The sequence below is a fragment of the Bos indicus x Bos taurus genome, chromosome 10, assembly GCF_003369695.1.
Source record: "Bos indicus x Bos taurus breed Angus x Brahman F1 hybrid chromosome 10, Bos_hybrid_MaternalHap_v2.0, whole genome shotgun sequence".
Classification (NCBI taxonomy): domain Eukaryota; kingdom Metazoa; phylum Chordata; class Mammalia; order Artiodactyla; family Bovidae; genus Bos; species Bos indicus x Bos taurus.
Genome location: NC_040085.1, coordinates 78,095,648 through 78,110,902, shown reverse-complemented (window position 1 = coordinate 78,110,902; position 15,255 = coordinate 78,095,648). Strand labels below are relative to the sequence as shown.

The 15,255-nt window shown below is 48.1% G+C and overlaps 1 protein-coding gene and 1 pseudogene across 3 annotated transcripts in view; one reads left to right on the top strand and one right to left on the bottom strand.

Moving 5' to 3' along the window:
• Nucleotides 1-15,255, top strand: part of DPF3 (double PHD fingers 3) — a 283,863-nt gene that overhangs the window by 99,083 nt on the left and 169,525 nt on the right. The gene's annotated exons all lie outside the window — the stretch shown is intronic.
• On the bottom strand, nt 2,198-2,652 carry LOC113899070 (annotated as a pseudogene).

Sequence of the window (15,255 nt, the reverse complement as noted above, 5' to 3'; positions counted from 1 at the left end):
AGAGCACCCCAGGTAGGGGCACTGCTCCCGATCCCTCTGCTGTCTCAGCAGCAGCCTTTAGCTCACCAGGAGGAAATGAGGTCTGTGCAACAGTACGAAGCATCATTTTGCCCTTCGACTCAGAGTGCTTCATAAGTGAAAAAGGGCTTTTGAGGGAGGCTTGGAAAAAAAAGTTTTCAGCGATGAGGTTTGCTCACTGTGGTTAACGATAATTATTAAATAGGTAGGGTGAGCTAGTGCTTGTTTTCCTTATTATTAACTGTATTTATGGGTTTTATTAAGTTGTGCCCAGCTGAGATAATTGTAAAACTATCTGCTTAAGACTCTTAGGGTTCCCATTCTATTTTCTTTCATTTCAAAGATGGAGTCTTTTCGTTACTCAAGGCTCATGCTATAAACCAGGAATCCGCACACTTCTTCTGTAAAGATCCAGAGGGTAATTGTTTCAGGCTTTGCAGGCTGTGTGGTCTCCACTGGAACCCCTCAGTTCTACGACTACAGTGTGAAAGTGGCCACAGACAATGCATGACCGAATGGGTGTGACTGTCTTCCAATAAAACTTTATTTATAGAAATTCATGGTGGGCCAGATTTGGCCCAGGGACTATAGTTTTCAGGGCCCTGCTGTAAACAGAGGAGAAATTCCTAAACTAGGAGCCTGAAGACTGAGGATCGAATCTCAGCCCTGCTGTTGTGTGACTGGAGGAAGTCACCTCACTTCTCTGGTGGTTGATTTTCCTTGCAATAGAACAAAGGCATCAGACCAGATGATCTCTAACACTCTGAGTATTAAATCCGATCTAGCTTATGATAACCTGGCATCTTTCTTTTCCTTCCTGCAGTGGATGTTCAGAACCACAGGGCCTCTCAGAGGCCATAACCACCTGTCTACCTTTGGGATGCATTTGGTTTCTAAACCACACAGTGGTGGTGATGGTGGTTTAGTTGCTAAGTCATGTCTGACTCTTGTGACTCCATTGTAGGGGGCGGGGGAGCTACACTCTTGTGTAGCCTACCAGGCTCCTCTGTCCATGGGATTTCCCAGGCAAGAACACTGGAGTGGGTTGCTATTCCTTCTCCAGGGGATCTTCCTGACCTAGGGACTGAACGCAAGTCTCCTGCATTGCAGTCAGATTCTCCACTACCGCACCACCCAAGAAGACCACATATGTAATATTTTGTATTTCTCTGATGGCATCTTCTCAGGCAACCCCATCATAAACCTACTTCTTTAAAAAAAATCATTTATTTTTGGCCGTTCTGGGTCTTTGTTGCTGCGAGGGCTTTTCTCTGGTTGTTGTGATCGGGCTTCTCACTGCGGTGCTTTCTCTTGTTGTGGAGCATGGGCCTCTCGGGGGCTTGGGCTTTGGTAATTGAGGCGTGTGGGTTTAGTTGCCCCATGGCATGTGGGATCTTCCTGACTCAGGAAGGTGGCTCAAACCCACGTCTCCTGCAGATTCCTCACCACTGAGCCACCAGGAAAGCCCCCGCCTTACTTCTGGAGTTACTGAGGATGACTCTGTTACAGGAGGGTACCTCTGGACTATGTGCAGAGGCTCCCAAAGAGAAACAACTAAGATTACCCAGCAAACTGGTGATGATGCTAGAGAAACCAGATGCCTCCAAAAAGGAAGTGTTGCTCAAGTCATTCTAGTTCTGGAGGCTCTACTCTCTGCGAAGCGGTAGCGGTGTCCCCATTGGAGCCGATAGTGTAGTGGCCAAGAATGAGGTTTTCTGCACTGAAATTGCCTGGGCTTCTGTCTTCACAGCGCCACTTAAAACCCTAGGCACATCACTTAAAACTCTCTGTGCCTCAGTTTTCTAACCTGTGGAATAAGAGGAAATATTAAGATGGGGTTGTTGTGAGGATGAAATGAGATTATGCGTGTGAAGTGCTTGGAACAGTGCCTGGCATACATAGTGAGTGCCCAGTAAATGGAAACCTTGCCCCTGTTATTTCCATGATCATTATCATGTTGTCATTCCTCTGTAAATATGTAGAGGGTGTCTCTTCCTCATTTTTATTTTTTTCATTTAAAAATTTTATTTTATTTTTTGAAGGATATCTTAGAAGCTCAGAGTTTTTATTTTTATTTTTTGGCCATACTGTGTGTGGCATGCAGGATCTTAGTTCTCTGACTAGGAACCAAACCAATTGCCCTCTGCAGTGGAAGCTTGGATTCTTTTTTTTTTCCCCACTCTGAGGCATTTTATTTGTATGTATTACATCCCTAGAAAAAGAATCCAAGGATTTTCCCTCCTGTATGTTTTCGTCTTGCTTCTTCATGGTCCATGATGCCAGCTGAGGTTGTCAGTACAATGAAACCAAACTGATGGGATGGGTGCAGGTTATTCTGCCATTTTTCTAGATCTTTGAGTTGCACGTCAAATCTAGGGCTGATCACTCCACACTTATTTAGCCTGCCTGTGAGGTTCACAACAATTTTCCCAGCCCTGTGATCATCAATGATTTCAAATTCGCCAATGTAACCATGCTTCATCATCACTGTTAGAAACCTGACGATGACTTTGGAGCACGGCCTAATAAGGACCTGGCGTTTGCCTCTCTTTTCGGCATTGTTGATACTCTTGAGAGCATCAGCCAGGACATTCATGCGCACCATTCTGGCAGCACGGAAAGATGGTGGAAAGAGCGGAAGCTTGGATTCTTAACCACTGGACTGCCATGGGAGTCCCTCATTCTCATTTTTATACCAGAGTCATCTTCAACTTTTGGGTTATGGATGTGGCCTGAATGCTTTTCTCCCGTCCTATATGTTAAGTGACTCTTGATGAGGTAGAAAGACTGAGGGAAGAAAATGGGGAAAGGCATGGGAGGAGAGGAAGGGAGGGGAAAAGGAATGAAGGAAGGAAGGGAGGTAGCGAGGAGGGAAGGAAGGGAGAGGACTTGGGAAAATAGGTCCATGAGGAAAGGAGAATCAGGTTCTAAACACATTCATGTTTCCTGATTCTTGTAGGGATGGGAAGAAAAACAGACCTCCTTCAAGCAGGATGGAGGTTTTGATGTCCTTTGTCATTATCCTGGGATGTAGAGGTCATGAGGTATTTAGGTATTTCTAGAGTGCACTCACCTTTCAGTTTGGTTTTGAGTTTTCAAGATATTTCTACCTCTTCCACCAGAGAATTTAAATTTCAGGACAGGCTGGTCATATTAGCCTGGCTTTGTTCTGTCCTTATTAAAAGGTTTACAGCTTTGTGCCTCCAAAAACAGCAGACCTGAGACAGTTTTCCCAGGGGGCTGCCAAGAGAAATTGGGGTGACTCTCAACCTTGCGGCAGGTTAAATGAGACTTGGTTCTCCTTTGTTCGGCTTGACGTCCCTTAGAAGGACAGCCCAGAGATCACTCGGTCTGCAGGGCGTTTGCTTCTGCAGGCTGATTTTAACCAACTCTGACAGGAGGGCAGAGGCCCCCAAGCGGGGTCAGGACCACAAATCCCATCCCAGCAGGTGCATGATGGGGAGACAGCGCCCTCCAGATGACCTTCAGGTTCCCATTGATTTCCCGTCCAGTGGTGCTTCCCCACCCCCATGCTGATCCTGCCCCGGCCACCACCCGTGGGCTCTGGGCTCTGGACGAGGACACGGATCTGCTCTGTAAGAAAGAACATGCAGAGGAGGTTAATTCAGAGAGAGTCCCTTTCAGGGAACTGGAGCAAATTACTCTGGAGACCATGTTCTGGCCACTGCTGCTTTACAGTGCCGATATCAGTCCTGGAATGTCCTTTTTCGGGCGTAGAAAGGAGTGGCTGATGGCATGAATGGCAGCGTTTATCCGCTTGGCCCCACTTCTCTTCAGGCTTTGGGTTGTGTAGGTGGCATTGTGGGGTCATGAGCAGGATTTGGGCATGGATAGTGGACTCCCCCACTGTCTAACCTGCTGAGTCTATTGGGAAGATCACAAGTGAGAAGATGCTGGTGTGATTCTTGCATTGCTGGGAGCCTCTCCCTAGCACTGACCTTCTTGTCCCCCAGAAGGCTGGGCTTCCACACCCTGCAAACTCTCTGCTGCAGGTTGGCCTGGATCTTTCTGTATTTGTTCAGCGTTATCTGATGAGCATTTCCGATGTGCCAACCCTGTGTTATGTGTAGGGGATCCAGCTGTAGGCAGTGAGATAAAGACCTTGCTCATCCAGGGTTCACAGTTTTGTTATGTGGCAATGATCAGCAGGCCAAGAGAAAACAGAAAGACTTTTTTTGAGAGTGATAGATAGTTTGAAAAAAAAAAAAAAAAGAATATGAGATAGTAAGGGTTAGCACAAGAGGAGAGTAGGTTGGGCTACCCTAGATTAAATAAAAGAGAAGCCAGCCACGAGATCTGGGAGAATCATATACCAGAAACAGGAAAAAGCATGTGCAAAGGTCCTGAGGTGAGGTGATTTTGGTTTATTAGAGGGACAGAAGAAGTGCAGGGACGAGGGGGCAGGAGACAAGATGAAGGAGGAAAGTTGGGCACAGCCCCATAGCCACAGGAAGTTGTTCACATTATATTCTAAGTGCACTGAGGCCATTGGAGGGATTTAAGGAGGAGAATGTCATGATCAGATTTCATTTTAAAAAGATCACTTGGTCTGCTGCACTGAGAATTGACTACAGAGCACGTGTTCTTTGTGGCTGTATTTTAAATGCCAGACGAATATTCCTTTTACTGGGGAGGGCAGCGCTGAGGCTCTTCTACTCCAGCGGGAAAGATGGGGTCTGAGGATGTATTTGCCCAAGACTTGACTCTAATCCATGGTCGGCTTCTCTTGGCAATCACACTCGGGAGACAGCATGCTGGTGCCCAGCACACAGCTGGGGTTTCAGAGAGGACTCAGTCTATGAACCAGAGAAACTAAAGATACTTGCTTAATCAATGAATGAGGATGTGATGGGTGTGTGTTTTCTAAGTATGCTTCACCCTAAATAAAGCATCCCCCTCCCCCACTTTTGAAAGTTGGTTGCATTCTACACATTCTTTAGGCTCCAGAGGAGAGATTTATTTTGTCACGTCTGGATGCCATTTGAAAGGCAAACCTTGGACACCAGAAAAGCGCGGTCTTCTTCCTCCCCAGAGCATCCTCCTCTTCCGACTCCCCGCCCCCACCCTCCCATTATTTACTGGAAGGAATCACTCTGTTTTCCTCCTGCCTCCAGTCTCCTGTCCTTGGCAGCCCCTTGACTTCCACCCTGAGTTGTGTATGTCATCAGAACACCCAGTGGCAGCTCAGAAATCATGGCCAGGTTCAATATAAATTCCGTCTTGCTTAGGCAGCTTTGCATAATAAGTCCCTGAAAAGTCTTCACCAGAGTAGATGCCGGAAAAGCGATTTATTGGGTCTAGCAGGCCTGAACGTCAAGACTGAGTGGCGTTTTAGGCCATGATGGGCGTTTTAGGGTTCAGATTCTTCGTCTGATTTGGCTTTTGTAAGGCGATACCCTCAGCCCCCAGACGCCTTTCCTGTGATGTTAGGAAGGTCAGGGTCACCTCCAGAGGGACCACTCTAAGGAAGTCAGAATCTCTGTACAATTGCCTCAACCAGGTCTCGTGGGTGCTCTGTGCGAGATGAGGACTTCTGTGGGACTCGTCGGCTGCAGTTGAGTGCTGCCAGGTTAATCCATGCCTGTTGCCTGAAAACATCTCTCACAGGAACAAAACAAGCTGAGTTAAAGTCAGTTAACCAGGGTTTCGCACTCTGCTATTAAAACATGGCTGACGGGTATCACAGGGCTCCCTTGTTCCTGCCCTTGCTTTGCAGGTTAGGGAAGCTGTACTTCAATCCGCGAGTCTTGGGACCTCCCCTGGTGGTCCAGTGGTTAAGAATCTGCCTTGCAAGGTAGGGAACTCGAGTTCGATCTCTGGTCAGGGAACTAAGATCCCACGTGCTGTGGAGCAACTAAGCTCGTGCACCGCAACTGGAGAGTCCGTGGGCCTCCAACAGAAATCCTGCGTGCCGCACTAAGACCCAATGCAGCCAAATAAATACATAATTAAAAAACAAACAGAAACAGTATAAATGTACTTAAAGAAAACCCAAAACTCGATTTTCATTGTTCTCTGAATCGCTGGGGGATCTGTCAAATATCCAGATGTCTGGATTACGTGCACGCTCTGGCATCAACATTTCACACTGCCACCCACCCTCCCGCCTGTGTTGATTCTGACACAGAACCGAAGATTGAGAACCACTGCCCTAGATCATTCTTCTGGAAGGCGAGGTGATGGCGTTCTTGATAAGCACAGAAGGGGTGTTTCCCGCATCACCAGAGCAAGTCTTCCTGGGGGTGGTCTGATGATAGCACAGCACGGCATTCAGCGAGCTACTCAGGGAGTTCAGAGAAGAGGAGGGTTAGTTCTGCATCTTGGTGTGAATGCTGTAGATGGAGAAATACAATCTCAAGAGCTGAAGTGGCCTTTTTAAAGAGGATGAAGAGAATTCAGTAGGATTTGAACTTACAGGATCTCTGTTTTCAGATGCCTAATCCTGTGCCCTGGAGAAGCCACATAACTTCAGGCTCACCTCATTTTCATATGGAGAAAGAGGGCCCCCTCGCATCCCTCAGCTGTGATACTTCGTGAGCTTGCTAAGGATGGCATGACGCTTCCATCAAGCAATCCATAGTTATCACAAGCTTCTACATTCTCAGCACAGTGCTTGGTGGGGGATAGCACCGAAGTATAGACCTCTTAGTCCCTGTCTTCAAGATGGGTGGGGAGAAAGAAGGACAGTGGTAGAGACTGGCCAAACATGAATGAGACAATTAAGGAGCTGAGAGAGGCAGAGAGCAAGAACCGCTGGCTGGAATAACTGGGGAAGCTTCCTGGAAGACACAGGACTTCAGCTAGCCCTTGAATAGGGTGAGATCAGCCAGGCCGAGGACAGGAGGCAAGAAAATTCCAGATAGGTGGGGAGGGAGGGTTCTGAGTAAAGTATTTTGTTGGAGTCCAGGGAAGGCCTGACCTGACCACCTGACCTGCCTCTTGAGAAATCTGTATGCAGGTCAGGAAGCAGCAGTTAGAACTGGACATGGAACAACAGACTGGTTCCAAATAGGAAAAGGAGTATGTCAAGGCTATATACTGTCACCATGCTTATTTAACTTACATGCAGAGTATATCATGAGAAATTCTGGGCTGGATGAAGCACAAGCTGGAATCAAGATTGCTGGGAGAAATATCAACCTCAGATATGCAGATGATGCCACCCTTATAGCAGAAAGTGAAGAAGAACTAAAGAGCCTGTTGATGAAAGTGAAAGAGGAGAGTGAAAAAGTTGGCTTAAAACTCAACATTCAGAAAATGAAGATCATGGCATCTGGTCCCATCACTTCACTGCAAATAGAGAAACAGTGAAAACAGTGTCAGACTTTATTTTTTTGGGCTCCAAAATCACTATAGATGGTGACTGCAGCCATGAAATTAAAAGATGCTTAGTTATTGGAAGGAAGTAAGGAAAGTTATGACCAGCATATTAAAAAAGACAGCATATTAAAAAGCAGAGACATTACTTTGCCAACAAAGGTCCATCTAGTCAAGGCTATGGTGTTTCCAGTCATGTGTAGGATGTGAGAGTTGGACTATAAAGAAAGCTGAGTGCTGAAGAATTGATGCTTTTGAACTGTGGTATTGGAGAAGACTCTTGAGAGTCCCTTGGACTGCAAGGAGATCCAACCAGTCCATCCTAAAGGAAATCAGTCCTAAATATTCATTGGAAGGACTGATGTTGAAGCTGAAACTCCAATACTTTGGCCACCTGATGCGAAGAACTGACTCATTTGAAAAGACCCTGATGCTGGGAGAGATTGAAGGTGGGAGGAGAAGGGGACGACAGAGGATGAGATGGTTGGATGGCATCACTAACTCAATGGACATGGGTTTGGGTGGACTCTGGGAGTTGGTGATGGACAGGGAGGCCTGGCGTGCTGCGGTTCATGGGGTCGCAAAGAGTCAGACATGACTGAGTGACTGAAGTGAACTGAGGGAAGGCCTGTCTGCTTCATATACACAGGAAGGTCAGATAAGGATTTATTCATTCACCCGTTCACTCATTCCTCCGTCATCAACCCAACACAGCAAGCTCTGTGCTGGGCTTGGGGACAGAGCCAGGTGTGGTGTCTGCCCTGGGGCAGGCTTTGATCCCTGCGATCCTTGTGCGGTCTACTCTGCTCTCCTTGATGCTGGAGGCTGGCCTCGCCACCCCGCTGCCAGATGTCTTGGGATGGAGGTTTGGCTGGGTGCCTGCCAGCCTCAGAGACGCCGCGGTGTGACTGTTGTGTGCGTGTGTGTCACGTGGAGGGCAGTCAGCCGGCTCAGGCAGAGGCCTGAGTGGCAGGGAACACTGCTCTTGGATGGAAGGATCAGGAATCACCATTGGTTACCTCTGAGTTAGAGGTTCTATCTCATCTATTAATAATCATTTCAGACCTGAAGTAGGAGCTTATTGTGGGAAGGAGAATTTAGGCTCAGGGAGGGTAAGTAACTTACCCCAGGGCTGTGAAGCCAGTGGGCCGTGGAGCTGGACTCAGCCCTGCCTGATTCCAAGTCTCTGATCTACCCCAATATCAAGACTCTCCAAGGGCCTTGAAGCTCAGTGGAGCAACTTAGGACCTTTGGGCGCCAACATGGCTTCTGTACTGAGTACAAAACTGAAGACTGAGAACGAGGGAGATTTCTTTTTGTCAGCTGGGGAGGAAAAGTGTTGGAGTGACTGCATTCAGTAGACTGCTGAAATAACCAGGGGGTCATGCTGAGGACTGAGTGAAAGTGCCTGCAGACATTGTTTTGATTTTTTAAGGTTGCCAGTAGACAGTTGTATAATCTCAATCACCAACCTATACTTTACTGCTATGATGGAAACATCTACCATAAGTGAGTGATATATGAGTTGTTGAAAGCAATTCAACCAAGGAGTTTTGGGCACCTACTGTGTGCTGGGCTCCATGCCAGATGTTGGAAGTGAATCGGTGAAAAGGCCAGCTATGCAGGGCTCCGGGGAGTGCCGTTCACACTGAAGTTTAATATGAAACACACCCCCTTGTGTGGTTTAGTGCAAAAACTAAGTGGCTGTGTGTAGTGGCCCTGCTCTCATGGAGTTTATAGTCTAGTAGGGGAGACAAATATTAAACACTGAGTTGAGTTGAAAGTGACATTATTAATAGTATTATTATTTTTGTTGGAAGAAGACAGAATGAGGAGGAAGGGGACTGATTCTCTCTCTTACTCATTCTCTCTCTGTGTGAATGTGTGCTCAGTTGTATCCAACTCTGTAGCCCTTCCTATTTTATTTATTTATTCTGAAATATTTATTTATTGCATTTGGCTGTGTTGGGTCTTAGTTGCAGCATGTGGGATCTTTGTTGCGCTTTGCGGATTCTCTCTAGTTGTGGCACTCAGGCTCAGTACTCTTAGCTCGGGGGCTCGGTAGTTGTGGAGCACTGGCTTAGTTGCCCTGTGGCATGTGGGATCTTAGTTCCCTGACCGGGGAGGGAACCCACGTCCCCTCCATTGCAAAGTGAAAGTGAAAGTAAAAGTTAGTCAGTCGTGTCTGACTGTGACTCCCATGGACTGTAGCCTGCCAAGCTTCTGGGTACAAGGGATTTCCCAGGCAAGAATACTGGAGTGGGTTGCCATTCCCTTCTCCAGGGCATCTTGCTGACCCAGGGATCGAACCCGGGTCTCCTGCCCTGCAGGCAGACGCTTTACCTTCTAGCCCCTTCCCAGAGCCTCCATTGCAAGGTGTATTCTTAACCACTGCACCACCAGGGAAGTCCTGAGTCTTTGTTTTATATAAGAAACTCTGTCTTAACTGGGGCTGCTATAGCAAAACGACCATGGAGTAGGTGGCTTAAACAACAGACATTTATTTCTCACAGCTCTGGAGGCAGCAAAGTCTGAGATCAGGGTGGCAGCATGGTCTAGGTGAGGTCTGGTGAGGGCCCTCTTTTCAGGCTGCAGATAATTGGTTTCTTGCTGTGTCTTCACATGGCAGAGACAGAGAGAGACACACACACACACACAGAGGGAGAGAGGAGAGAGAGGACAGAGAGAGACAGGAGGGTTGGGGGAGAGGAGAGATGGAGAGAGAGAGGAGAGAGGGGGAGGAGGGGAGAGAGAGGGGAGAGAGAGAGGACAGAGAGAGACAGGAGGGTTGGGGGAGAGGAGACATGGAGAGAGAGAGGAGAGAGAGAGAGAGGAGAGAGAGAGAGGAGAGAGAGAAGAGAGAGAGAAAGAGGAGAGAGTGAGAGGGGAGAGGGGAGAGAGCGGGGGGAGAGAGAGAGGAGGGAGCAGAGAGAGGGAGAGAGAGAGAGAGAGAGCAGAGAGAGACAGGGGGGGAGAGAGAGGTAAGAGAGGAGAGAGGGGAGAGAGGGGAGAGAGAGGAGAGAGAGAGACAGAGAGGAGAGAGAGGAGAGAGGGGAGAGAGAGAGGTAAGAGAGAGGAGAGACAGAGAGAGAGAGAGGGAGAGAGAGGAGAGAGAGGTGAGAGAGGAGAGAGAGAGATACAGAGAGGGGGAGAGAGAGAGGAGAGAGGGGGAGGAGGGGAGAGAGAGGGGAGAGAGAGAGGACAGAGAGAGACAGGAGGGTTGGGGAGAGGAGAGATGGAGAGAGAGAGGAGAGAGGGGGAGGAGGGGAGAGAGAGGGGAGAGAGAGAGGACAGAGAGAGACAGGAGGGTTGGGGGAGAGGAGACATGGAGAGAGAGAGGAGAGAGAGAGAGAGGAGAGAGAGAGAGAGGAGAGAGAGAAAGAGGAGAGAGTGAGAGGGGAGAGGGGAGAGAGAGGGGGGGGAGAGAGAGAGGAGGGAGCAGAGAGAGGGAGAGAGAGAGAGAGAGAGAGAGAGAGAGACAGAGGGGGGGAGAGAGAGGTAAGAGAGGAGAGAGGGGAGAGAGGTGAGAGAGGAGAGAGAGAGATACAGAGAGGGGGAGAGAGAGAGAGGAGAGAGAGGGGAGAGAGGAGAGAGAAGGGAGAGAGGAGAGAGAGGAGAGGAAGTGAGCACTCTCGTGTCTCTTCTTATAAGGGCATGAATCCCATCTTGGGTGCTCTACTCTCATGACCTAATTACCTCCCCAAAGTCCCATCTCCAAATCCCATCCATTGTGGCATCAACACCTGAATTTCAGAGACAGGGGGACGTGGTTCAGTCCACAGCAAGCACTAAACTTGGTTTTCTTTCAAGGGAAGCTTTAGGAACAGTTAACTGTGAGGAAAATGAAGAGGCTCCCCCCAACACCTTGCCAAAGATTGTCCCCTGCTTGCTAGTTCTTACAAAACATGACACAAACGGGAGACGATTTCCACGCCACCGTCAGAGTGAAACACGTCTCAGTGCAAACAGGAGGAAGGCAGCAAGTTGGCAGAGCTGAGTTTTACTGGGTGTGTGTGCGGGGGGCGGCTGTGGATGTGTGGGCCGCTGAGTGAGCCTGCAGGAAAAGGCCAGGTGCCGGCGATCCTGCCACGGCCCGGGCTCCTCCTTATCTTGGCTTATCTCTGTTTCTGAGCACAAATAGCTGTGATGGGCCAAGGTCCTGATTTTTACAGCCAGAAGGGACCCGTGGCCATGGAGCAGGGAAGGAGAGAGGACAGGGGAGCTGCTGGAGACATGAAAGAATTCGGGGCTGGCCGCGAGCAAGGGCAGGGGAGAGCCAAGGACACCGGGCCTGGGAGAAGCAGGGCTGGGCTCTCTCAGGTCCCCGCTGCCACCCCTCAAAGCCTGGAGACCGGGGAGGGAGCAAGGCTCCGGTCCGACGTGAGGACTTCGCTTTTGGACGCAGGTGTGAGGTAGGGCCGGACACCCATCCCCGGGTCAGCACACGGGAACAGGGGGGCACCCTGAAGAGGGAGGGGGCCCCAGGGGTCTGGGTTGGAGGGTCGGAGCTGAGAGCCCATTCAGGACAGTGGACGTGGAATCTAAGAGCACACGTGGGGGACTTCCCTGGTGGTCCAGTGGTTAAGACTCTGTGCTTTCGATGCAGGGGGCACAGATTCAATCCCTGGTGTGGGGTTGGGGCAGGGGCGCGGAGGACTAAGATCCCATCTACCCGTGAGGATGGCCAAAAAAAAAAGAGGGAGAGAGCAGGTGTGGTTTTCGAGAGAGGGAGGTGGAAGCGTGAGGATGAGGAGCTGCTGTCTTAGAGGGGGTCTGGCAGGCTCTGCAAATCACACGTGGAGCCTCATCGGCAGTCATTTTGGAGAAGTCTTATTTTTTCCACTCTGAATCCCCTTTGGCGCCTGGAATCCATTTCTCCACAGATATGCTCAAGGAGGGCACCTGGAAAGCTCTCAGAGGTAGGATGGCTCTCCCCCTCCAGAAGGGATGGCTCAGGATCCCACAGAGCCCCTCACGAAGGCCCGGAACTGCAGCCAGCTCTGCTCCAATCTTCAGGCCAGGGGGTTCCTGCTCTGGCTGAGGGCCCAGCAGTTTGTCCCCCTGCCTTCCCTGCGTCTGACTGAAGCCTTGAGTGGCCCAAAGTCAGTGTTGATGAGAATATCCTTCTCCTGTGCCTTGTGCCAGCTTCTTCGAGCCCAAGACATCTATCATCTGGGGGAAAGTCTAGCCCCTCGGTCTGGGGCAGACAGGTGATGGCTGAGGCTGGGCCATGCCTGACCCACCCCGGGGTGCGCCGGTCACCACTCCACAAAGTGAATCATTCACTGTCAGCCTTTCCCTGCTCCCTCTGCCCCTTGCGGCTTTCATGCAAATGTCACCCACCCCTGGGATCCTATCAAGTAGGATTTTTTTTTTTCCTAAAAAGAAATGCTATATGGGTGGGGAAAGAGATAAATAAGGTGTCTGAGATTAACATATACATACAACTACATTTAAAAGAGGTAAACAACAAGGAGCTTCTGTATAGCACAGGGAGCTATACTCAGTATCTTCTAACAACCTATAATGGAAAAGAATCTGGAGAAGAATATATATAAATATATAACATATATTTATGATATATATATATATGTATCTGTATAACTGACTCACTTTGCTGTACACTTAAAACTAATACAACATTGTAAACAACATCGGAAATTGTGAGTGCTGAGTTGTTTCAGTTGCATCCGACTCTTACGGGACCTCATGGACTGTAACCCACCAGGCTCCTCTGCCATGGGATTCTCCAGGCAAGAATATTGGAGTAGGTTGCCATGGCCTCCTGCAGGGGATCTTCCCAACCCAGGGACTGAACCTGTGTCCTTTAGGTCTCCTGCATTGGCAGGTGGGTTCTTTACTAGTAGTGCCACCTGGGACTTCAGTAACAAAAAGAAATACCATGCTGAAAAGGACATTTTCCCCTTCTCCTGTTTAACTTGCTTTTCACAGGTTAGGGAGAACTGGCCATTGATTTTCTTCTAGAGAACAGAGCAAGCCCTGTGCAGATTTGGCTAATTAACTTTTGGAGAAGTGCCGCTTGAATTTATCAAAGGGTGAAGTCTCTTTTCCCCTCCAGTGTCTTAAAAAAGGCTTTAAACTTTTGTTTCCGAATCTCTGCCAACGCCTGGCCTGTTTAAAAATGACTTCCCTGGAGACGATGGCAAAGGGTGATGGTTGTCATATTTTTGTAACTTCAATCTTCAATACAGTTGTTCCAGTCCTCAGAAAATCTCTTGTGTTTACATAAAAGAGGTATCATTCACACAAAGATTACATTTAAAAATACACATTCCCCCTCAGCATGCCTGTTACTAATAACATTGCATGTTATGAAAGTGGAAAGTATTTAAGATGAAATTAATTTTCACCCAGCGAGCCACTTTGTTTGACTTTTTCGTTCCATTCGGTGTGGGGCATGGACTTGGCCAAATGCACTTCTCATTGTCAGCAAGTTCACCTCCTTGTTTCTCTTTTTTGGGATTGACGCTGTTAGAAATGAGTTCCGGGCACATCGAGAGAAGTCTCATCTGGGATCGTATTGTACATTTCTTTTGTATTGGCTTCCAGAAGTTTGTTTTTCTAAATGGAAACCCTCTTCTCTCCAGTTGATGAGTTTTAGTGTACAGTTTTTTTTTTCTTTCTCCCTTTCTTTCTCTTCCTTCCTTTCTTCCATGGGTTCTCTTGCAGCAGAATTTCTGGAGTTGGAAGAGTTAACATCTTTTTTGGCAGCCTGTCAGAAGATCATGGGAAGCCAGATAGCGGCTCCTTGCTTAGGACGGCTCTCGGTTGTGCGTTCTTGTCAACTCTCATCCGTGTGATGTGGCTGGTCTCTGTTCCGTGGAGGGAAGCTGGAGCCCCCAGGACACCCCAGACAGGCTGTGTGTCCGAGCTGCCCTCAACAGTTCTGTGAGCTGCATCGCCTTAGCAGAGGGAGGCAGTTAAGCTGGAGGGACACAGTCGCAAATGCTTCCCAGGAAACAGTTGTTCATTTTTGATCAATCTCATGGTCCTTGTTACTAACTTTGATTACATCAGCTTATGCGCATTTCTGTTTTACAGCATTCTGATGGGCTTTCATTCCCCCTCCCAATTCGTTGTCAGCTGGGTGACTATTATAATTTGATTACAGTTAGGTTTTGCAACTGCTAGATGCTTTCTGAGCTGTTCTGCCGTTCTTGTGAGAGGGAAGATGCCCAGAGGTAGAAAAGGAGGTTTGTCCACAAGTAGCTTCCAAAAGATGCCTCAGAAGCTTCAGTGATTGTATCCTCCCAGAATAAGGAATTTGCTTTAAACTTTTTGGTAGAATCTGACACTTTGACTTTTAAAAAAGAGTAAGAGGACAAATACTATGTGATAACTCCCTATATGTGGAATCTAAAAAATACAACAAACTAGTGAGTGGAACAAAAAAAGCAGCAGACTCACACATAAAGGGAACAAGCTAGTGGTTACCAGAGGGAAGAGGGGAGGAGAGAGGGGCAAGACAGGGGTAGGGAATTAAGAGGCATAAACTTTTATATATAAAATAAACTGCAGAGTTATACTGTACAATACAGGGAGTGTAGCCAATATTTTGTAAGTGGAATATAACCTTTAAAAATTGTGAATCACTATATTGCACACCTGTAACATAAAATATTATACATCAACAACACTTCAATATAAAAGAGGACAGAAGAATCCACTTACATTTTTTTTTTGCTCCTCTAAATATTTTGGTTAAGAAATATTTTAAACTTAGACCTCCCCACCACCCCCCACCCCCCATTTTAATGTCTCTGTGTCTCCAGAGACCAAAACAAAGGGGCATTCATAATGTCCCTTCAAAATGAGCTATCTGATTCTCCCTTTTGGCTCTGCAAGTCCTGTGGCTCTCCTCCTTCTGTCTTTTCCTCC